The sequence below is a fragment of the Artemia sp. Qi Xiang Cuo genome, chromosome 4, assembly GCF_049724085.1.
Source record: "Artemia sp. Qi Xiang Cuo chromosome 4, ASM4972408v1, whole genome shotgun sequence".
In the NCBI taxonomy this organism is placed as follows: domain Eukaryota; kingdom Metazoa; phylum Arthropoda; class Branchiopoda; order Anostraca; family Artemiidae; genus Artemia; species Artemia sp. Qi Xiang Cuo.
In genome coordinates, this window is record NC_142797.1 from 25,089,916 (window position 1) to 25,113,532 (window position 23,617).

General features: G+C 36.3%; 1 long non-coding RNA gene across 2 annotated transcripts in view; it reads right to left on the bottom strand.

The window, feature by feature from the left end:
• Positions 1-12,183: 12,183 nt before the first annotated feature.
• Positions 12,184-23,617, bottom strand: part of LOC148952922 (uncharacterized) — a 73,579-nt gene continuing 62,145 nt past the window's right edge. For both annotated transcript variants that reach the window (XR_016141684.1, XR_016141685.1), the window contains one exon: positions 12,184-12,507. This is a non-coding gene — a long non-coding RNA (uncharacterized LOC148952922). The remainder of the gene's footprint in view (positions 12,508-23,617) is intronic.

Consider the following 23,617-nt stretch of genomic DNA (forward strand, 5'->3'; position numbering starts at 1 on the left):
ATTTCAAATATCCTTCTCTGAATTTCTCAAAAACCTTTGCTAATGTTACTAAAGGATCTTCCTCGCTTTCTCCTACGCATATTACATCTTCAACAAAGTGAATGATATTGTTTAAGCCTCGCAACAAGTGCAACAGAGGTCTACGTAACGCGCTTGAACTTGTTTTAAGTCCAAGGGGTACTCTTAAATATTTGTAAGAACCACATTCAGTTGTAAAAAATGCCGTTTTATAAACGTCGTCATCTGCTATCTTTACTTGGTGGTACCCTTGCGTAAGATCTAAGAAGGTAAAAATTTTATTTTTATTCGAGATGGAATCGAGAACTTCGTCGATTCGCAGCAGGGGAAGTTTATCACTGACTAACTGTTTTTTTAGGACTCTATAATCAACTATCAAACAGTTCTTGATAACGAACTGTAAGTAAGGAGCGACCCGGCTCAATGGTAACCGAAGCTCTAGAAAACAGTAATTTGATACCAATAGATGCATCAAAGGAATCAGATTTTAATACTGATTTCAAATATATAAGTTTCATTAAGTTTAATCTAACCCATCAAAAGTTACGTGCCTGAGAAAATTTGGCTGATTTTCGAAAAAAGGGGAAAAGACCCCCTAAAAGTTATAGAGCCTTAATGAAAATCACACCATCATATTCAGCGTATCAGAGAACCCTACTGCAGAGGTTTCAAGCTCCTATCTACAAAAATGTGGAATTTTGCATTTTTTGCCAGAAGAAAGATCATGGATGCGTGTTTATTTGTTTTTTTTTTTCTTTTCCCCAGGGGTGATCGTATCGACCCAATGGTCCTAGAATATCGTGGGGGGGCTCATTTGAACAGAAATTAAAAGTTCTAGTGCCTTTTTTAAGTGACCAAAAATGGAGGGCAGCTAGGCCCCCTCCCACGCTCATTTTTTTCAAAGTCACCCGATCAAAATTTTGAGATAGCCATTTTGTTCAGCATGGTCGAAAATATGATAAAAATGTCTTTTAGGATGACTTGATCCCCCAAAGTCCCCAGGGGGAGGGCTGAAGGTTATGAACTTTACTCAATGTTAACATATAGTATTGGTTATTGGGAAGTATACAGACTTTTTCAGAGGAGATTTTTTCTGGTAGGTTGGGGAAGGAGAGGGTCGGGGGCTATACGGAAGGATCTTTCCATGAAGGAAGTTTTCATAGGGGAAGGGACATTGCTATGAAGGGGGCGCCGGATTTCCCAGCATTATTAAAGAAAAAGATCAGGAATTAAATAAAAAAAAACAAGTTTTTCAGCTGGTCAACTGATTGTGCTTAAGAGGTCATTTTTAAAGAACTGAAAAAAAAATTCGAACTATAGTTTAAAGAGCAGGGTATTGACTAGGGGGCGAACCCCCTAGTATACGTGTTAAAAATTTATGAATATAGAAGTTCGTTACGTAAGTTAATTCTAAGTAACGTATATTTATTACTAATAAAAACGTTCGTAAATAAAATTAAACAAGTTTCGAGAAAGCCATTTAACCAAATATAATATGCAAATTTTGTTTTAAGTATTCATGTACGGTGAGCCAAAATCAAAACCTGCATTAATTCAAAAACGTTCAAAAATTAAATAAAAAAACAAGTTTTTTTAACTGAAAGTAAGGAACGACGTTACAACTCTATTTTTTTAAAATAAAAAAACTTTAGCGTAAAGAGCGAGGCGTTGAGGAGGGGACAGCCCCCTTCATATACGGAATAATTTCTGTTCGTTTTAAGTTTTAACGTCGTTCCTTACTTTCAGTTAAAAAAACTTGTTTTTTTTATTTAATAATCAACTAAGAGTCTAAGATCATTATTCTTTTTTGGAACTAATATCACAGGAGCCGAATACGGACTTATACTTGGGCGTATGATGTTATTTCTTTCTAATTCACGGATTTTATTCTTTAACCGATTTTTGTGCTGGTAGGGAAACCGGTAGGGCTGTTTTTCCATAGCCAATCCTGTAGTTTGGATAGAGTGTTCATAGTATGGTGTCAATCCAATATCTTCTTCAGATGTGGAGAATACATCTTAAAAATTCCACAGTGATTTATATAATTTTGTTTTGACTCTGCGTTGTGAATATGGTCTATATTAAATTTTTCCCAAAATTGGGATCTTGTTAGGGGGTACCTATCACTTGGAGTCTTATTACTGTTAACTAACTTTTGTTCAGAATTTTTCCACCTATCTAAATCACGCTCAGAAATATCTTTTATTTCAACAAGACATGCTCCCTTTTTTATTGTAATCGTATTATATTCGTGGGTATTTGTTAACCAAATAAAACCTTCCCGTTTTTATAGGATATGATCTGTTCTTTACATAACAGGTCCTCAGGGATTTCTTACAACGGAAACGCAAGCCAAATTTCAGATTTATTATTTATTGATTCGATCATTTGTGAGATCTGGACTCTTTGCATTGTTCTGGGAGTAATTTTTGTTTTCCGTATAGTGAACCCTTAATATTTCTCTTCCAACTTACTTTTTATTAAGTTATGATTGGTGCTTTGTTGTGTCGAGTCTTCCGCTAGTAATATTTGTCGGGAGCGAACCGCTTTGAGGTTTATTACCTCAGTATGATTTATTATTTCAGTATGAGTTTAGTCTCTGAACGATAAAGAACAAGTTTTTCGGATTATCTTTGGTACTATGTTATATTACGCAAGTAACTTTTCGTGAAAAAATCCAGCTGATTTAATTACGACGGATTGCTCACTTTATACCACCAATTGTGTTAACATGCTGCGTCCTGAGCGTTGATGTGTCTAAATCAAAACCCACTTGATAACTCTAGTGCCGGAGCATATGGCTGGCACATTCTAAGGTAGGCCTTTGCAATTTCAGTAGCCAAGCTGAAATAGAATTATGAACGATCAATTAGAGGCAACTTAATTAATATTGGCGAAATTGGAAAGTGTGGAAGAAAAGTTAAAATCTCTTAATCCCATGGCTCTCAAAGTTGATAATTTACTGAAAGATTTCCAAAGCCTGGCTACTAGTCTTTCTGGTCAAATTAGTGAAGTGCGTTATGCAGTAGACATTGATGCAAAACAAATCGAGAACACTAACAGGGAACTAGCGTCTAGCTTAGCAAGAATGGAAATAATAAAAAAAGTGCAATGTAGTCCTTTATAATTTTTCTCATAATTGTAAGAGGAAGATATCTAAAAGAAGATCTTATTACGTGTTTTACCCGGGTGGTACCCCATTTGGGTATAACTGAACACGATATTATTGATGCATTTCGTTTACCATCACAAAAAAAACGTCCGATCTCTTGTGATCAGATTCTCATCTATAGATCTTAAATTCGCGATCCTGAAATCATTTCAGAATTTTCAAAGATATGACCTTACTGTAGCTCCCGATTATTCAGCTAGCGAACGGCTAGCCCAAGGGAAGCTTATACCGGTTATGATATAAGCTAAAGAAGAAGACGGCTTGCCCAAGGGAAGCTTATACCTGTTATGATACAAGCTAAAGAAGAAGGTCAGTCAAATGTTAAGTTGAGGGGTGTAAAAATTTTTCTTGGAAATCGTTTATTTGTGTACTATAACATAAACGACAAAGTAAAAGAAAAAAAAAGAGTGAGGAAGCTATAGTCCGTGAGTCAGGGAATTCGGAGGAGAGTAGAAGTGCTGTTAGCATAGTGGACAGAGAAACAAATGAATCAATATCATCCCAGGAATCTGATTCTACTATCACAGCTGAATTCACGATGAAAAGAAGCAAAGAGAAGGTGGTGAGGCCAAATGACCAGGATTATCAACCTAGTGCAGCATATATTCGACAGAATAGTGGAGGAGATAAAAGGAGAGTTGGTATTCGTGTGGGTTATGATGTCAGGGGGCGGAAGAGCGGCCGTCTTGGGATGCGGTTTGGAGACAGGGGTCCTGATCTTAGACGGTGTTCTGTTGATCGAAGTTTCTCTGGTGGACATTTTGAGGGTAATTTCAGTTCAAAAAATAGTCAATAGCGGGAGCTACCCCATGGGCAATGTAACACGTGCATTAAGTTGTTGCAGTGGAATATCCAAGGTCATAATGACGATAAAATGAATGATTTGTTTAGACTAGAAAAAATGAATGATTATGATGTTATCAGCTTAGTTGAGACATGGCAGAATAGGGCAGTATTTAAAAAAGGTTTTATAAGTTTCCATGTTTCTTGAAAGAAAAGTAAGAATAATCGAATTTATCGTGGTGTTACACTGTTGATTAGGAACAACATATTTAGTACATGTGATAGGTTAAAATCGCAATCCGAGAATGTAATATGGTTGAAGATCATTATAGGAATTGTTAAGATTTTGATTGGTGTGGTGTGTATCCCTCCAGAATCAAGTTGTTATAGTTCGCAGAAGGATACGTGGGATATTTTGTATTCAGAGGCGTTTAAGTATAAGAGGCTGTATAAAGATTACAAGTGTATATTTTTAGGTGACTTCAATGCATACACAAGCGAGATTTTGGAGAAGTGGATTTATACTTTGCAGGTTGTAGGAGAAGATAATGGTATGAATGATGACAATATGCAAGGAGATTGGAAGATGCATGGAAAAAGGACAAGTAAGGACCGGTCACGGAGGAAAAATAATTGGGGAAATAAACTTTTTGATTTTTGTGGATTTGAGAACTTAGTAATTTTAAACGGGAGGTTGGGAAAAAATAAAGAAAGGGGGGATTTTACATGTTTTGGGGTTGGTAGTCCCAGTGTTATTTACTATATTTTAGTTGATTTAAGCCTTTGGTCGTTATGTGGGGATTTTGGTGTTCTAGGAGTTGTGGGGTCTGACCATCAGCCTATTGTTGCAGATATATAGGTGGATAGAGCTATAAATAGGAATGACGGGAATATTTCTGTTAGTATTAGATCTAATTTCATTATAAAAAAATTGAGTTGGATAAAATCGGGGAGGATAATCTGGTTAAATGGCTAGGAGAGAGTGTAGTGGAGAGGAATTTGAAGGAAAGCCAAAGATTCATAGAGAATGGCCAAGTGGATAAAGGCCAAGGACAATTATGCCAGATAATAGAGAGTTTAGAGACTTATAATGTAGCAAAAAGAGGAATAACAAAAAACAATAAGAAGGGATTTTTTGATGATGATTGTGCAAAAAAATTGGAAGTGGTGGAAGCTCTAAGAAAGCTGAAAAAGAAAAATGAGGAATCGGCTCTCCTGGTATATCGACAGAAACAGAGGGAATACAAACAGACACCTCGTAGTAAGAAAACGGAACAAGATAAAGTCAGGAACTTAAAAATTGAAAAAATTTTGTAACGAAGGAACAAAAAAAATTGTGGCAACTAGTACGAGGATCTATTAACCCTACAACTACAGAGCAAATACTGGGTGCTGATTCCTGGCCCGCTTACCTTGAATCACTGGATAATACAAAGGATGGCGGACTGGAGGATTTATCACAGAGTTTAAGCCAACAGGCCTGCTACCCTCTCAGAGAGGGGGATTACGAACTTATCTCACCAATTACGCATGAAGAAATCGGTAAAGCTCTGAAGTCTATATAAGCGGGATCTGAGCCAGGGACAGATGGGATCCCAATGAAAATTTGGAAGTGGGGAAAAACCTATTTTGCTGCAATTTTGATTAGTTTTTTTTTCAGTTTTGATAAGTTCGTGTAAGTGGCCTGAAGAGTGGAATTTGTCAGTTATGATACCATTATTTAAGAAGGAGATAGGTCTCATCATAATAATTATCGAGGAATTCATTTAGGGAATAGTTTATCGAAGTTATTTTTTAAGGTATTAGACCATAGACTAAGGAGGTGGATAGAAAATAGGGAGGTTTTGGATAAGGCTCAAGCGGGTTTTAGAGAATGTTTTGGGACGATTTATAATATATTAATTCTGCAGGCTTTAGTCAATAAATATACTAGTGCTAAAAAAAGGAAGGTTATACACGTCATTTATAGATATTAAAGGAGCTTTTGATAACGTTTGTAGGTTTCTATTAATGGAAAGTTTGTTAGAGATAGGTCTCCCAATCCCATTTGTATTAGTTTTAGTTCAAATGTACAGGTTTACTAGAGTGGTTGTGAGAGTTGGTAGGCAAGTTTCAAGTGTAGTTAGAAGATATAAAGGTGTTAAAAAGGGTTGCACATTGTCTCCTAAATTATTCGCCTTGTTTATAGATTCTGTAGTGGCGTTTATGGAAAAAAAGGAGGTGCCAATGGTGAGTTTAGATATTGTTTCCATTTGTATGATGCTGTTCGCAGATGATATTGTTTTAGTTGCCAATTCACAAAAGAACCATCAGAAATTACTTGATATTTTAAGTGATTATTTGGATAGGAAAAAAGTTAGAACTCAATGTGGATAAAACCGTTGTGTTAGTATTCCGTAAATGTGGTAGACTTGAGGAGGATGTTAAATTTAATTTTAAGGGTAGAGGGTTAGATTAGTGGAGGAATGGTCATATTTAGGTGTTAAGTTTAAGGCGAAAGGAAATTTATTTAGTACCCATGTAGAAAGTAGGATCGATAAAGGTAAGGCATGTTGTAAAATGGTATTAAGAAGTCAGCTGAGGGATATTAAAAATATCCAAGTAGTTAAAGAGGTTTTCAGGGCTATAATTTTAGGCATAATTCACTATGGTTCTGAGGTTTGAGGGTATGTAAGGGTTATAGGCTAGAAACAGTGCAATTAGGATATTATAAGAGGTGGCTAGGGATAAGTAAGCACACAAATAGTTTAGTAGTTAGAGGGGATTTAGGTTTGTTTTCTTTAAGGAGTCGTAGGCTAATTAACATGGTTAGGCTTTGGGAAAAAATTAAGTGATGCCTAGGGTGCGGGTGACCAAGGCGGCTTACCTAGAAATGTTAAAGGGCCTCTCAGGTAGGGGGTGGCGGTGCCAAATTCAGAGTGTTTTAGGCCAGTGTGGACTAAGCCATATGTGGGGGGATGGTTTAGGGCTCGAGAATATCGGGGATCAAGTAAGTAGAGTAGTTGAAAGGAAAAGTGTTCCCTGCCTTCAATTTCGAATTCACTGCGACTTTATTGTCGGTCGAAGGAGATTTGGGGTGAAGTTTTATTTTTCAAGGTGGGTTTGATTAAAAATAATATAAAGTTATTACTTGAAATGAAGGCTGATAGTTTGCCACTGGGCCAAAGAAGAAAAATTATCGGGAGGGAAAGGTTAAAGGCTAGTCCTTATTTTTGTCATATGTGTGGAGGTTTATATGACAGTGTGTATCAATTGATGTGTGTATGTGAGGAGCTGAGTGATTGGAGACTGGAAGTGTTTGATAGGGGGGCTTATGATTTTGAGTGGTTGGTGAATGTGTGTGCGGATGAGTGTTTTATGGGTATCAGAAGCCTGGCACGATTCCTTCGTCTCGCGATGAATCATAGAAGTAGATTTCTGTAGCATTATGTTAGGTTATGTGCAATTTCTTTGTAATGGTTCTTTGTTTATATTTTTGCCATGGCCTATGGGCTTTTTGCGCAAATAAATTCTATTCTATTCATAGTTCGGATATTTTCTTAATTTCTTTTTGCCTACATTTCTGCATTTCTCCTATTTTTGTCTTTATAGACTCAATGCATTTGCAATTAAAATTTGCTCTCCTACAAGATGAGAAATTACGTAAAATTTCTTTACCTAATTTTCCAAGACTTTTTTCTTGTTCACTTTTGCGTCCCCTTTCTCCGTGCGACGAGGAGAAGGATCGCATGCATATATGAGTTTGTCATTGACCACAACTAATGGCACGTTACTTGTCGTACTGGTAGGTAGGAAACGTACAGGTGTCTGTCTTGTTGGGGTTTGTGGTCTATTTGGATTCGGTTTTGGGGAATTATCCATTGAAAAAATGCGGGGGAAGCCTCCCGTGATCGTCTTATCGTTGATTCTCCTACGTTATTTATTGCTAATTTTTTGTGTTGTGCCACAATCTCGTCAATTTCTGCCAAATGTTTCACTTCTTGAACTGCCAGGTTCAACGTTTCAATATTTTTAGATACTAACATGCGATACAGTTTTGGGTTCAGCCCTCGTTTGAAGGCATGTAATATAACTTTATCATCTAAACTACTAGACTCTTTTCCAAAGACTCTTTTAATCTCATGAGCAGCATACCCACCAGTGTTTTTAGCTCCGATTTAGTTAATTCTACGAATTGGGCTAATTGTAAATTAAATTCATCTACATCTGAACTTCCGTCATATGGGGGAAGGGATTTGGTGATTTTGACTGATTCAGCAATAAGTTTTTGCGTTAGCAATTGTTCGTCTTGTTCTACCGACATATTCGTAAATTTCGAAAAGTTTTATTTGTTAAGTGATCAAGATAAAATTATTAAATAATTATATAAACTTGACACTTCGTTTTTAATTTATATTAAATTCATAATGGGAGAGCCTATTTCGTATCTCTTATGTGAGATGTTCTTAAGTGTGCCCTATTTTTGTTTAGCTTAATGGTTCTAGGCTTTAAAATATGGCACTTCTTCTATGTATGCTTAGCATTTCTCAGTATATTGTATATATATATTTATATATTTTATTTTTTAATATAATTAGTCTTTGTGCGTTTCTCCGTTAAACAGTGCCACACCAATTCTAACGGAGGGTTTTAATGGGGGGGGGGAAATTTAAACGGTTAAAATTATGATCATTCTTTTCGACTGACCCTCGATTCTACTGTTAAAGAACCTTACCACAAGGCATAGCCAAGATATAGAGGGTCGTCTTACTACTAAGTTTCTTTTAATTACCAATACATCAGGTCCCAAGGCTCAGACTCCTTAGGGAGTGATTTGGAGGCACAAAAGACTACTTTTCTGAAAACTAATAACATAAAGAGACGCAAATAAGAACTTAATGGATTTATTTTTGCTCACATGAGAGAAACTGGACTGCGTAAAAGAACGTCAAATATAAGGGCACTTTTTACACTGGTATGGGCACTATAGTTACAGAGCACAATTATTATTGCATCAAGTCCAAAACTAGTCTTATAATAGGCTCAGAGTTGAGTGCATAAGAACTGACAATAAATTTTCCATACACCGAGAATACACTCCAACTGGACTCTATCTAGACTGAAAATTGACTGCCTCCTTAACTGCAAATCCTAGCTACTATACTTTTCGAATTTACCTAGGGTTACATTACGGCGTCGCTTGAGATATGTCACCCGTATTCTGGTTCAGCAAAGAGAACCCCTAATTCGAAAACCTTAAGTTCTGTGTAATTAATTACCATGCTTCCGACATCTCGGAAATTTCCCTGTCAAACGACGGTTCACTTTTAAATTCATTTCTGACAACCTGTCATCTAGTTTCAAGCTAGCATTTCATTTATTGCGATGAAACTTTGTTTCGACAATACAAATTGAATACATAATGAATACTTTGTTATTCCTGTGGCTATTTTTGTCTCATAAATTCTACCTTTGCTTTACAGTTTGGCAATTAACATTCCTAGAAATAAACTATATAGTTGATCGCCTGTCGCGCAATATTTAGTCACACTGATATTTATCTCATATCTTTGTGACAGTTTGTCTTTTTACTTCAAGACTGATTTATTTTTTGCCCCCAACATTTGTCGTGGGAAAATATTCTACAAAGTTTATTCAATCGAGATACATTTGTTTGCTACTTTTTAATTTGAACGACCGGTTCAAGAGCCCTTCTGTGTCAAACGCGCAAAAAAAACATTAAAAAAATGGGGGGGGGGGGGCAAAAAGTTGTTCTGGTGCAAATTTTGTTCTGGCCTTCGGAGGGCATATGGGTTTTGCACCCAACTTATGTTAATTTCTGATCGTATTGAGTATGTCTCGGTTATTTATTGTAATTTCTGCTCGTTTTGGGTTTCATTTATTTATTGATGCTGATTTGTGGTAGTTTCATGCTTAGTAGATTATTTGATTTTATTTTTGCTCATTTTTTATTTAATGGAGTTCTTTACTTTTCTTTGAAGAACTGATTTTGTGGAAATTTTTTTTAATTAATGACTGGTAAAGAACGTCAAGTTTGTTCCGGGTCTTAGGGTAATAACAACCCAGATAATGACGTAACACTAAACAAAATTGTCTGGTTACCTAAGCTTCCGACAACGAATAAAAAATCCAAAGAACTAAGTTTAACGAGTTGAAATTTAGCCAAATGTTACATATAGCCTGAGAAGTAACCTAGGGACCTGGAGAAGCGTGCAAAGACTGGCAGGACTGTGCCGAGCATAGACGTACTGTGCCAAGTGTGGCGGAACAGTAACAAGAGTGGTGGTGATATGCCAAACGTGATAAACCCGTGCTAAGCATGGTTGAACTATGTGGCACATGTGGCGTTTCGAGATGTATAGCAGGTGGCGAAAAGTCGGCAATCTTTCGGAAAAACGGTTTTGAATTTATCTTAGAATTTTATTTATTTAAACTGGTAGAAATGAATATATAGTCCATCTTGTTTCCCTGTAACGTTTTAGGTCTACGTCCTTATTAATGCTACTCGGAGGGAGGGGAATATACCCCTCCCATTGCGAAAATCTTTCTCTATGCAGCATTAAATTTTCAATTTACCTGCCTATCAGCACACATGCAGTAAAAGGGTATGCTGGGAAAACATGTGTCTAACTAGAAGATTTCTCGGGAGGAGGAGGTTTGGCAAGTCCTACCAGGAGTTTCACTTTCAGCAAATTTAAATAGTAACATTTCTCCACCGTAAACAAAATGTGTCAATATTTTTAAATTATATATATACAATGTACAGCATTGAAAGATCAGAGTATTTTGGCGTAGAGGTCGCGATTGCTTCAGTCCCATTGAAGATCCAGTCATACAGAATTTCCATCCATGAAAAATTGAGGGGCGGTGCCTCATACAATATCTTTGCTAGGTCTCGGCAAGATTTGAAAAACAACTAGAGATTTTACTTAAAAAAAGTTGTTAAAATTTTTTTAAACTGAAAGAAATAAGCGACATTAAAATTTAAAATTAACAGAAAATCGTTTTTACGCGAATCGGCTAACCTTTTCACAACCTCTCGTAATTTTCGAAAAAATTGACTTTTCCTCCCAATTGTTTGAGAACGACTGTTGAAAGACAATAGCTAGTGAACTATAATAACTGTTTTTAAAGCACTAAAAAACTTTGACTTTGAGGAAGCGGTTGAGAAAAAACCAAAAGTTTAAACCAAACAAACCAGTTTTTTCATATTTAATCTCCAGTTTAAGCCACTAAATTTTCAAGATTTTTCTCAAGAACGAGTTCTCTCATTATGATATAAATTAGGATTTGGCGTTACATATATATATATATCACATTCTAAAGGTTTTTCTCCAGTATGAGGTTTTAACGATCAGTTCGATATATGTTTCTTTGTAGAAGGCTTGATCACGTATATATTACATTCGGGACGTTTTCCTCTAGTTCGTATTATTCGATGATGATATAAATTAGAGATTGAAGTAAAACGTTTCTTACATATCAAAGTCGAAAGACTTTTCTCCAGGACGAGTTCTATGATGATAATGAGTTCTATGATGGGTGTTTTTTTTTTATAGAAATGTTAATAGTGTATGGGTTATACTTCAGAGGTCTCTATGCACCAAGGTCATCCCCATTGCCCTCTTTTGGGGTCAATAGGCTCTTAATTTGCTCGTATATAAGTTGCGTAACATGTTTCTTTGACCTTGAGCAAAGGTCACACAATTGGGAAGCCATCTGCATAATGAATTAACACAATGAATCAATGCACCTATTCACCAATGTACTTGGTTTGGGTCAATGGACTGTTACATGGCTTGTTTACTAGTTGCGTAACAGATTTCTTTGACCTTGGGAATTTACAAAAAAGGTCTCAAAAGGTTATCTTGATATTATTAGTTCAACAGTGCTTGACAAGGACACAATTATGTCTAATAAATGGAATACTTATATGACTTATGGAGCATCTATTGAACAGGTAAGTAGCTAAGAGTTTTGTCTTAAACCTAGTGAATATGGAGGGTGGTAGCTTTTCCCTACAGTTTTGTTCTATCCACACATTTATGAGTTCTTTAGATACTGCGATGAATCATCTTAAATTGAAATGCCTAGATAATCTTTCATTAAAAAAATGATCATGGTGGATTTCAAACTTTGATCTTCCAATATATTGTTAAGCAGTGAATTAATCTATCCTACTATAACTGGATATAGGTTTATCAAGGAGGTAAAAAAAACAATTTTATTAAAAAAAGTCAGATATTAAATGTCTATTTAATCCCTCGATATATGAATATAATCTAGGGAAGAGGACAAATTCAATTTTTTTTAAGTTTTCAATAGAAGAGCTAGTCAACATTTCAATAGATCGATTCGTCTGATGCAAAGTTTCATCACAAACAATGCACATTAGAGTTGAGGTTATCGCAGGGTAGAAGTCCAAGATATAAATCATGTAGATCATCGACTCTCCACCCAATTGTGGCAATTCCAAAGTTTCTATCATTTGTACTCCTTGATCTTTTCTGTGGGGATAATGGATCTGTATTGCCCTAGAATAAAGGAAATATATATTTTACATTTGCTTATATTCGTTCACTGTCTATATAGAAGAAAGGAAATGAAAGAAGAATGATTATTGAGAAAAGTTTATAAATTTAAATTGCAAAAAAAAATCACTAACAAAAAAGAATTATGTAATACTTGAAAAAAAATGAAGTTATAAGGAAACCTGTCATGTTACCGACATTTTTCAGTCTACAAAGTTCTGGAAAGTAGTTAGAGGCATACGATCCCTCGTACTTACTATTCATCATACTATTCCTAGTTCCGACAATTGATTCCCTTACTGTCATTCACTCATCATACTAGGGATTACAGTACTTTTAGGCCACTTTGAACAAAATAATCTTGGCACTTGCATTGGAACGAACTAAAGCAATGTATATAACCGTAATGGATCGCAATTCAATTTTAAGTTCATGGAACAAACCAAAGTATTTTATCAAACCGTAGTGGATGAAAATTCAATTAGAAGTTCATGTTCTGTCATTATTTCATTTTTTTGGAAATCTTTGTTTAGTAATTAACCCCATAAAATTTATTAGAAGCTATAATTAACACTGCATTAGAATAAAATCTCTAGGCCTCTATTCTCACCACGGATATCAATTGGGGGAAAGCCAGTTGCTTCTAGAGTTTGAAAATACCTTCAAACTCTGTTTGAAAATACCTGAAACAATGTTCCTGTAAACTCTTCATATTTGGAAATTTCGGTTAACACTCAGAACTTAACTGAGTGTTAGAGATCTTATAGCTGGAAAAAATAGGGTCTCTGTCATTAAATCACATTTTCGACCCGTTCAAGATGATTAGTAGAAGAGTTCCCTTTGTCTGCCCCGGCATTGTTTTTTGATGTTGCTGCTCTGAATCCCTATTAGATAGGTAATGGATTGGGCTATTAAAAGGGCATACTACAATGTATGATCTTGGTAGCTGGTTTGCTGGGCTTTTTCGTCCTGTACCACCCTTCGCTAGGAAACATTTTAAACCCAGCTGCAACAAATTATGCTGCCTCAACACTACAGGACTGGGGCTCGGGGGAAACTTTCAAGGAGATACTTAGGGAAAATATTAGATCTTCAGCCAGAGTTGTTGAAAAACAATTAAAATGTCAGAAAAATATAATTCACTCATCAGTCTCAACCCAGGTGAGAAGCGAAAGACATCATCTTCAACATCGACGAATCTGCAAAAATTAGCAAGAAAAAAGAAGATCAATAGGAAGAAAAGATTGTTAGACTGAAGAAAGATTTCTTCCCATAAGATTACTTATCTCGAGCACAGAGAATCACATACATCGATCATTACAGCATTAAATCTATTGAACACTGGAATTTTCAATGTCAGTTTCAACCACGGCTACTATGAACAATTTCATCTTCAACAACCCTTGTCAGAAAAAATAAACTTTCAAATATTTTCCAATGAAAAATGTTTCATTGATTCATCATTAGCTTTTATTGATTTAAATCTTATGGTGAAGAAGAAGTCCACAATCAGACCCCCACCACTGCCAAAGGTCTATTCAATGAAAATTCTTTTCTACACAATATATTCAAACAAATTAATGTGTATATTAATGTAACATTGGTGAGAGCTAGCAACAATTTATCGAACTATGCAAGCTACATACAATTTATGTTGATGACGCCAAAGTCAAATAAGGAATTGAGAGGTCTGGCAATGGGATATGAATATAGATCGGATAAGAAAGCTAATGGTGAGCTAAATGAGGCATTGACCAAAGAGTATCATCTCGTTAGTAAATTAAATCATGAAACATTTAATATATCCCAACGGATGCCTCCCAACGTTAAAATTGGCATAAATTTAACACTCGCCTCAAGTAATTTCATTTTGCAAACAGCAAATGCTGCAGCACCCGATGCAACTGTCAATCTCACTTCAGCAATACTTCATGTCAAAAACAATGGGTTATGAACTCTGTTGCTTTGGCAGTGAAAACACTGAGAGCCAACGGCGACAATATAAAAATTTCTTGTTCTCTATTTGATCACCAATCAACGTCATATCGCCACAAGTTCTTGTAATTATACTGATTCATCATTTACCAATGGAGAAATCCCCTCAAAACTCACCTGTGTCTTTGTGGAGAGTGCTAGTGCTATTAGATCTTGGACCAGCTGTCCCCGCGATTTTCAGTTTTTCGGCTTATCCAGTCTTGAGTGTAATGTGCATACGATTTCCCAGTACAATTTATCATTTGATTACAAACCTACAGAACTCTGTATGAATTGAAAATGCAATCGCAGGACCATGACTCATAATTATTTCAAAATGGAATAACTAATTCACTCTTGTCCAAAACTCACGGCATAATTGTTTTGGACTTGTCGGGTACTCAAGTCATGAGTGATGTTAGAATTGGAAACATAAACATAGAGTGCAAATTCACCAATACCTTGACCGAAAGCATTACGTTACTATCACAAATTGAATTTGAAACATACTGGCAGATCACCTAAAACGGATCATCGATGCATTATCCGATTATGAATCTATTTATGTCCAACCACAAATCATATTGGGTACTCTCGGATTTCCTTGAACACATTCAAGGTGATAACCATACCAATACAATTGTTAACAGCAGCCCGTCAAACATAAAAAAATAGGTCACAGGCTATTATTCTTTCAAACTAGGAGATTCAATTGAATTTTTCGGTCCTCTTGGTTTGCCATATACATTTTACACTCCCCATATGAAGACCTTTATTGAAATTAAGGGTAAATCTATTGTTTAAGACCATAATAGAGTACAAGAATTGATAACCAAAAACTTTGCTTTCATGCACTATAGTATTTTATTTTCCGATGTCGTAGCTATCATAGGCAGCGCGCTAGCGCTGCCTAAGTAAAGAACGATGTGGGCACAATGTGTTTTTTTCCCTCTTCTTCAGTCGGGAACTTCGTATCGAAGGAGTTGTCGTAGAAACTTCAAAAGGGACTCATTCGATTGGAAATTGGAGTGGCTAGTGTCCTTTTTAATAGTCAAAAGTGATTGGAGGGCATCTAGCCCCCCCCCAACACCCATCGTTCCCCGACACGCATCCAATCTAAATTTTGAGATAGCCATTTTGTTCAGATAGAAAAAATGTTTTGAGGAGATCATTCCCCCACAACCCTCAGGGCAAAGGTTTTTAATTATGCCCTGGGGGCATATATGGTTTTTATAGAAGACGTTGTCGTAGAAACTTCAAAACAGGCTCATTCGATTGGAAATTCCAAGGGCTAGTTCCCTTTTTAATAGTCGAAAGTGATTGGAGGGCAACTAGCCCCCCCCCACGTCCATCATTCCCCCAAACACAACCAATCAAAATTTTTAGATAACCATTTTGTTCAGTGTAGTTGATTTCCAAGTAGAAAATATATTTATGAGGAGGACACTCCTCCAAAACCCTCAGGGCAACGGTTTTAAGTTATGCCGTGGGGGCATATAAGGTTTTTATAGAAGGGGTTGTAGTAGAAACTTCAAAAAAGGCTCATTCGATTCAAAATTCAAAGGGTTAGTGCACTTTTTAATAGTCAAAGGTGATTGGTGGGCAACTTGCCCCCCCCCCCCCCCCGCCCATCATTTCTCCAAACACATCAGATCAAAATATTGAGATAGCCATTTTATTCAGCGCAGTTGATTTCCAAATAGAAAATATGTTTTTGAGGAAAACACTCCCCCACAACCCTCGGGACAAGGGTTTTAAGTTATGTCCTGAGGGCATATAAGAACGATGTTGGCACAATGTACTATTTATTTTTTTTCCTTTAGAGCAGGGCACTTCACATGGAAGAGGTCGTCATAGACACTTCAAAAAGGGCTCATTCGATTGGAAATTGAGAGTTCTAGTGCCCATTTTAATAGTCGAAAGTGATTGGAGGGCAACTCCCCCCCCCCCACCACCATCATTCCCCCAAAAGCATCCAATAAAAATTTTCAGATAGCCGTTTTGTTTAGCATAGTTGACTTCCAGATAGAAAATATGTTTTTGAGGAGGACACTCCCCCACAACCCTCAAGGCAAGGGTTTTGGGTTATGCCCTGGGGGCATATAAGATTTTTATAGAAGGCGTTGTCGTAGAAACTTCAAAAGAGGCTAATTCGATTGGAAATTCGAAGGGCTAGTACCCTTTTTAATAGTCAAAAGTGATTGGAAGGCAACAAGCCCCCCCCCACGCCCATCATTCCCCCAAACACATCCAATCAAAATTTTGAGATAGCCATTTTGTTCAGCTTAGTTGATTTCCAGATAGAAAAAATTTTTTTGAGGAGGACACTAGTAGTGATAGGTCAATTAAAGAGAGAAGACAGATAGGAAATATAACAGTTTCAAGCGGAGAGTCTCCCCATATAGCTATAACAGTTAAGAGCGCACAGTCCCCCCATATAGCTATAACAGTTAAGAGCGCACAGTCCACCTATATAGTTATAACAGTTTCAAGCGGACAGTACTCCCGCCATACAAGCAGACAGTACAATGATTCAGCCTACCATGAAAATTCGTGCTGTTCTCGACACCATGGTTTTGGAGTTAAATATCATGTTTCTGTTAAGGCGTGGTTGTTTAACTCTGACAATGAGTTATTTTCTCAGTTCAAAATTGGCATTTGAAATACAAGCATGCATTCTAACAAAAGGAATATTGATGAAGGATACACGCAAGAAGTAAGTTATTTATTTATATTCTTAGTGGGCAAAGAAATTAATTATAATATAATTTATCGGCTAGTTTATACAGACCCCATTATAGTTAACGAATTGTTAAATATTTTTGAACCTGGATCATCAGAGATTGGTAAAGAGCAATATCAAAACAAAAAAATATGTAAACACTGCATTTAAATGAATTGCGGGCCCAGTACATGAGGTATATCATACTTATTATGATTCTGGCCCTATGTTCCCCCCCCCCCCAATGCCACTATGCCCCACCATGATACAGCGAGGGTACTAATTTTTTCTTCAGTAAAAAGAAAATCATTATTCCTTACTAAATTTTTTCTTCTTTTAAGGACAATTATGAGCATTGCTCCCCTCATGAAAAGAGGGCTACGGGCACCGACCCGACCCCCGTGCAGCGTTTGGAGATAGCTGACACATCCTGGAGCGTTCAATGCCAGTCCAATGTCCCTTTTCAAATCACCGCGCCCTCTATGAAATCTCTCTCTTGGACATTCAAGGTTGCAGTAGAAGTACCAAGGGGACATCGAATAGCCCTAGAATGGAATGAATATGCTCGTGATCTATTAAATGACATTGAGAATAAGAAGGAGATCCCTAATATCACCAAGGAAATTAAAGACATTGTGTTATAGATTTCAGAAATAAAGTTTCATATATTTATTATTATTATTTTCTTAGGCTTAAGGGTCGAGGTTTGAGAATTTTAAGAGACTATTTTCTCTATTTTAATATATTTATTCAGATGACTACTGACTCAATACGGGATACAACTTGATAACCAAATTCAATATTTTGAAACATCTTCAGAATGTAACAGTGATAAGGTAAACCACGACGAAACACAACTGAAATATTACAACTCTTACATTTCAACGAAAAATCTAAAATGACCTTTGATACATCTTCAGAATGTCACACACAAACACAATCACACTCACACAAACACACAAACACACAAAAAAAACAAAAACACACACAACTAAACAAAAAAAAACACACACACACAAACAAAAAAAAAAAAACAAAAACAAACCCACAAACACACAAAAACACAAACACACAAACACAAACACACACACACACACAAACACACTAACAAAAAACACACATACACAAACAGACAAACACACACACACAGACAAACAAACACACACACACACAGTGAGTGTGTTTGTGAGTGTGAGTGTGTGTGTGTGTGCGTGTTTGTGTGTGTGTGTATTTGTGTGTGTGTGTTTGTGTGTGACATTCTGAATATGTTTCTAATTTCATTTTAGATTTTTTTTTTGTTGAAGTGTAAGAGTTGGATTATTTCAGTTGTATGTTCGTGTTTGTGTGTTTGTGTGTGTGTGTTTGTGTATATGTTTGTGTTTGTGTGTATGTGTTCGTGAGTGTGTTTGTGTGTGTGTGTTTCTGTGTATGTATTTGTGTGTGTGCTTGTGTGTGTGTGTGTGTGTGTTTGTGTTTGTGTTTGTGTTTGTGTGTGTGTGTGTGTGTGTGTGTTTGTGTGTGACATTCTGAAGATGTTTCATTTTATATTTTTTTTTCTTTGAAATGTAAGAGTTGGAATATTTCAGTACTGTTTTGTCGTGGTTTACCTTGTCACTGTTACATTCTCTTGTTTTTTCAAAGTTCATTTTTTGATTTTTTTTTTCGTTGAAATGTAAGAGTTGGAATATTTCAGTAGTGTTTTGTCGTTGTTTACCTTGTCACTGTTACATTCTCTTGATGTTTCAAAGTTCATTTTTGATTTTTTTTTCGTTTAAGTTTAAAAGTTGCATTATTTCAGTAGTGTTTTGTCGTGGTTTACCTTGTCACTGTTACATTCTGAAGATGTTTCAATGTTCACTTAGGATTTTTTTTTCGTTCAAATTTAAGATTTGTAACATTTCAGTAGTGTTTTGTCATGGTTTAACGTCTCACTATTACAATCTTAAAATGTTTCAATGTTCCTTTTGGACTTTTATTCGTTGAAATCTAAGAGTTGGAATATTTCAATAGTATTTTGTCGTGGTTTACCTTGTCACTGTTACATTCTGAAGATATTTCAAAATTCCTTTTGGATTTTTTTTCGTTGAAATGCAAGAGTTGGAATATTTCAATAGTGTTTTGTCATGGTTTACCTTGTTTTTGTTTCATTCTTAAGATGTTTCAAAGTTCATTTTGGATGTTTTTCATTTAAATGTAAGAGTTGGAATATTTCAGTAGTGTTCTGTCATGGTTTACCTTGTCACTGCTAAACTCTCTTGATGTTTCAAAGTTCATTTTGGATTTTTTACGTTGAAATGTAAGAGTTGGAATATTTCAGTAGTGTTTTGTCGTGGATTACCTTGTCACTGTTACATTCTGAAAATATATCGAAGTTCATTTAGGATTTTTTTTTGTATTTTAAATGTAAGCTCTTGATGTTCAGAGCTGAATTTGGATTTTTTTTTCTTTGAAATGTAAGAGTTGGAATATTTCAGTAGTGTTTCGTCGTGGTTTACCTTATCATTGTTACATTCTGAAGTGTGTGTGTTTGTGTGTGTGTGTTGTGTGTGTGTGTTTGTGTTTGTTTTTGTGTGTGTGTTATGTTTTTTGTGTTTATTTTTTTTTTTGTTTGTATGTGTATGTTTTTGTGTCTGTGTATGTTTGTCTTTGTTTCTGCGGAGGTGTGTGTGTGTGTTTGTGTATGTAGTAGTGTATCTGTTTGTGTTTGTGTGTGTTTGTTTGTTTGTGTTTTTGTTTGTTTTTGTTTGTGTGTGTTTTTTTGTGTGTTTTTTTTTTTGTTTTTTTTTGTGTTTTTGTTTGTGTGTTTGTGTGTGTGTGTGTTTGTGTGTTTGTTTGTGTGTGTGTTTGTGTGTGTGTGTGTATGTGTGTGTGTGTTTGTGTGTGTTTGTTTGTGTGTTAGTTTGTGTGTTTGTGCATTGTTTGTTTGTGTGTGTCTTTGTGCGTGTGTGTGTTTGTGTGTGACATTCTGAAGATGTTTCAAATTCATTTAAGATTTTTCGCTGAAATGTAAGAGTTGGAATATTTCAGTAGTGTTTCGTCGTGGTTTACCTTATCACTGTTACATTCTGAAGAAGTTTCAAAATATTGAATTTGGTTATCAGGTTGTATCCCGTATTGAGTCAGTAGTCATCTATATAAATATATTAAAATAGAGAAAATAGTCTCTTAAAATTCTTTCATATAAATATATGAAACTTTATTTCTGAAATCTATAACACAATGTATTTAATTTCCTTGGTGATATACGGATCTCCTTCTTATTCTCAATGTCATTTAATAGATCACGAGCATATGCATTCCATTCTAGGGCTATTCGATGTCCCCTTGGTACTTCTACTGCAACCTTGAATGTCCAAGGGAGAGATTTCATAGAGGGCGCGGTGATTTGAAAAGGGACATGGGACTGGTATTGAACGTTCCAGGATGTGTCAGCTATCTCCAAACGCTGCACGGGGGTCGGGTCGGTGCCCGTAGCCCTCTTTTCATGAGGGGAGCAATGCTCATAATTGTCCATAAAAGAAAAAATTTAGTAAGGAATAATGATTCCCTTTTTACTGAAGAAAAAATAAGTACTCCCGCTGCATCAAATCCAATGCAATGATTTAAAATATAGATCTAGAAATATAGGCTATAAATATGATATCAGAGGCAACGCTGTAGAGTTGCCTATAGTAAAGGCCATACGGCTCCAATGTTTTATTATTATTATTTTTCCCAGAGGCACGTCATATGGAAGGGGTTGTCCTCGAAACTTCAAAGGGGGATCATTCGATTGGAAATTGAGATTTCTACGGCCCCTTTCAATACTTGGTAGTGATCAGAAGGAAAATAGCCTCCCCCACGCCAATCAGTTTATTTAACACCCCCACTCCAAATGTGTATATAGAACCTTAGTTAAGAGCCGTTGTTTCGTACATCAACTATAGGATATTTATGACTGCACTCCCCCACAGCCAAACAGGTCACGGTTTTATGTCTCGCCCTGGGGGTCGGTAAAGTTTTTATAGAACGCGTTGTCGTAGAAACTTCAAAACAAGCTCATTCGATTGTAAATTAAAGTGCCCTTTTTAATAATCGAAAGTGATTGGAGTGTAACTAGCCCCCGCCCCCCCCCCCCGCCCATCATTTCCCCAAACACATCCAATCAAAATTTTGAGATAGCCATTTTGTTCAGCGTAGTTGATTTCCATATAGAAAATATATTTTTGAGGAAAACACTCCCCCACAACCCTCAGGGCAAGGGTTTTAAGTTATACCCTGGGGGCATATAAGGGTTTTATAGAAGACTTTGTCGTAGAAACTTCAGAAAAGGCTCATTCTATTGGAAATTCAAAAAGCTAGTGCCCTTTTTTATAGTCGAAAGTGATTGTAGGGCAACTAGCCCCCCCCCCCACCCGTTATTCCCCCAAACACATCCAATCAAAATTTTGAGATAGCCATTTTGATCAGCGTAGTTGATTTCCAAAAGAAAATATATTTTTGAGGAGGACACTCCCCCACAACCCTCAGGGCAAGGGTTTTAAGTTATGCCCTGGGGGCAAATAAGATTTTTATAGGCGTAGTCGTAGAAACTTCAAAACAGGCTCATTCGATTGGAAATCAAGAGTTCTAGTGCCCTTTTTAAGTCGAAAATGATTGGAGGGCAACTAGCCTCCCCCCCCCGACGCCAATCATTCCCCCAAACACATCCAATCAAAATTTTGAGATAGCCATTTTGTTCAGCGTAGTTGATTTCCAGATAGAAAATTATTTTCGAGGAGAATCCCCACACAACCCTCAGGGCAAGGGTTTTAAATTATGCCCAGGGGGCATATAAGGTTTTTATAGAGGGTGTTGTCGTAGAAACTTCAAAACAGGTTCATTCGATTGGAAATTAAAGAGCTAGTGCCCTTTTTAATAGTTGAAATTGGAGTGTAACTTGCCCCCCCCACGCCCATCATTTCCCCAAAAACATCCAATCAAAATTTTAAGATAGCCTTTTTGTTCAGCGTAGTTGATTTCCAGATAGAAAATATATTTTTGAGGAGGACACTCCCCCACAACCGTCAGGGCAAGGTTTTTAAGTTATGCCCTGGGGGCATATAAGGTTTTTATAGAAGGCGTTGTTGTAGAATATTCAAAACAGGCTCATTCGATTGTAAATTAAAGAGCTAGTGCCCTTTTTAATAGTCGAAAATTATTGGAGGGCAACTCCCCCCACTCTCATCATTCCCCCAAACACATCCAATCAAAATTTTGAGATGGCCATTTTGTTCAGCGTAGTTGATTTCCAGATAGGAAATATATTTTGAGGAGGACACTCCCCCACCACCCTCAGGGCAAGGGTTTTAAGTTATGCCCTGGGGGCATATAAGGTTTTTATAGAAGGCGTTGTCATAGAAACTTCAAAAAAGGCTCATTCGATTGCAAATTAAAGAGCTAGTGCCCTTTTTAATAGTCAAAAGTGATTGGAGTGTAACTAGCCCCCCTCCCCCCCCCCACGTCAATCATTCCCCCAAAAACATTCCAATCAAAATTTTGAGATAGCAATTTTGTTCAGTGTAGTTGATTTCCAGATAGAAAATATATTTTTGAGGAGGACACTCCCTCACCACCCTCAGGTCAAGGATCTTAAGCTATGCCCTAGGGGCATATAAGATTTTTATAGTAGGAGTTGTCGTAGAAAATTACCAACCGAATCATTCGTTTGGAAATTAGAGGGCTATTGCCCTTTGTAATAATCAAAAAAGATTGGAGGGCAACTCCCCCCCCCCCCACTCCCATCATTCCCCCAAACACATCCAAAAGTTTTCTTCTTTATGCCAACTACGCTACCCCCTCTCCAAAGACTTTAATAAGGAAAAGTTTTGTACGGGAAGAATACATATTAAATCTATTGTAAAATACAAAAAATTACAGCCATACTTAAAATAAGGTTAAAATACATACTTTGCGATAAATGCTAAATTATTGTGGCATAAAAAATCCAAAAAATGGTCTAATCAAAATGATGCTGTTCTTTCTGCATCAACAAATGGAATAACCTAGCAAGATCCATTCATTGTTGCGTGAAAAAATCAGGTTTGATTTTTCAGAGGCATGTTAATTAAGCTGTGCATAGCAAAAGCCATAAGGCTTCAATGTTTTATTATTATTAATTTAAAAAAAAAAACCTTGCATAAAAACAAGTTTTTTAAGAAAAGTAAAGAGCCATATTGAACTCAGGACCAGCAAAAATTAATTCCTATTATATTTAAAACTTAAAAAGACCAGAAATTACTGTTAAAGAATAAACAAAACCCCGAACGAACAGAAATTAAAATTAACTATCTTACAAACGTAAAGATAACCGGTGCAAACATAAATAAATGAATAAATCTTATATAGCTTCAATATTTATATTACTTTCCCCCCAGAGCTGCTTTATATGAAAGGGTT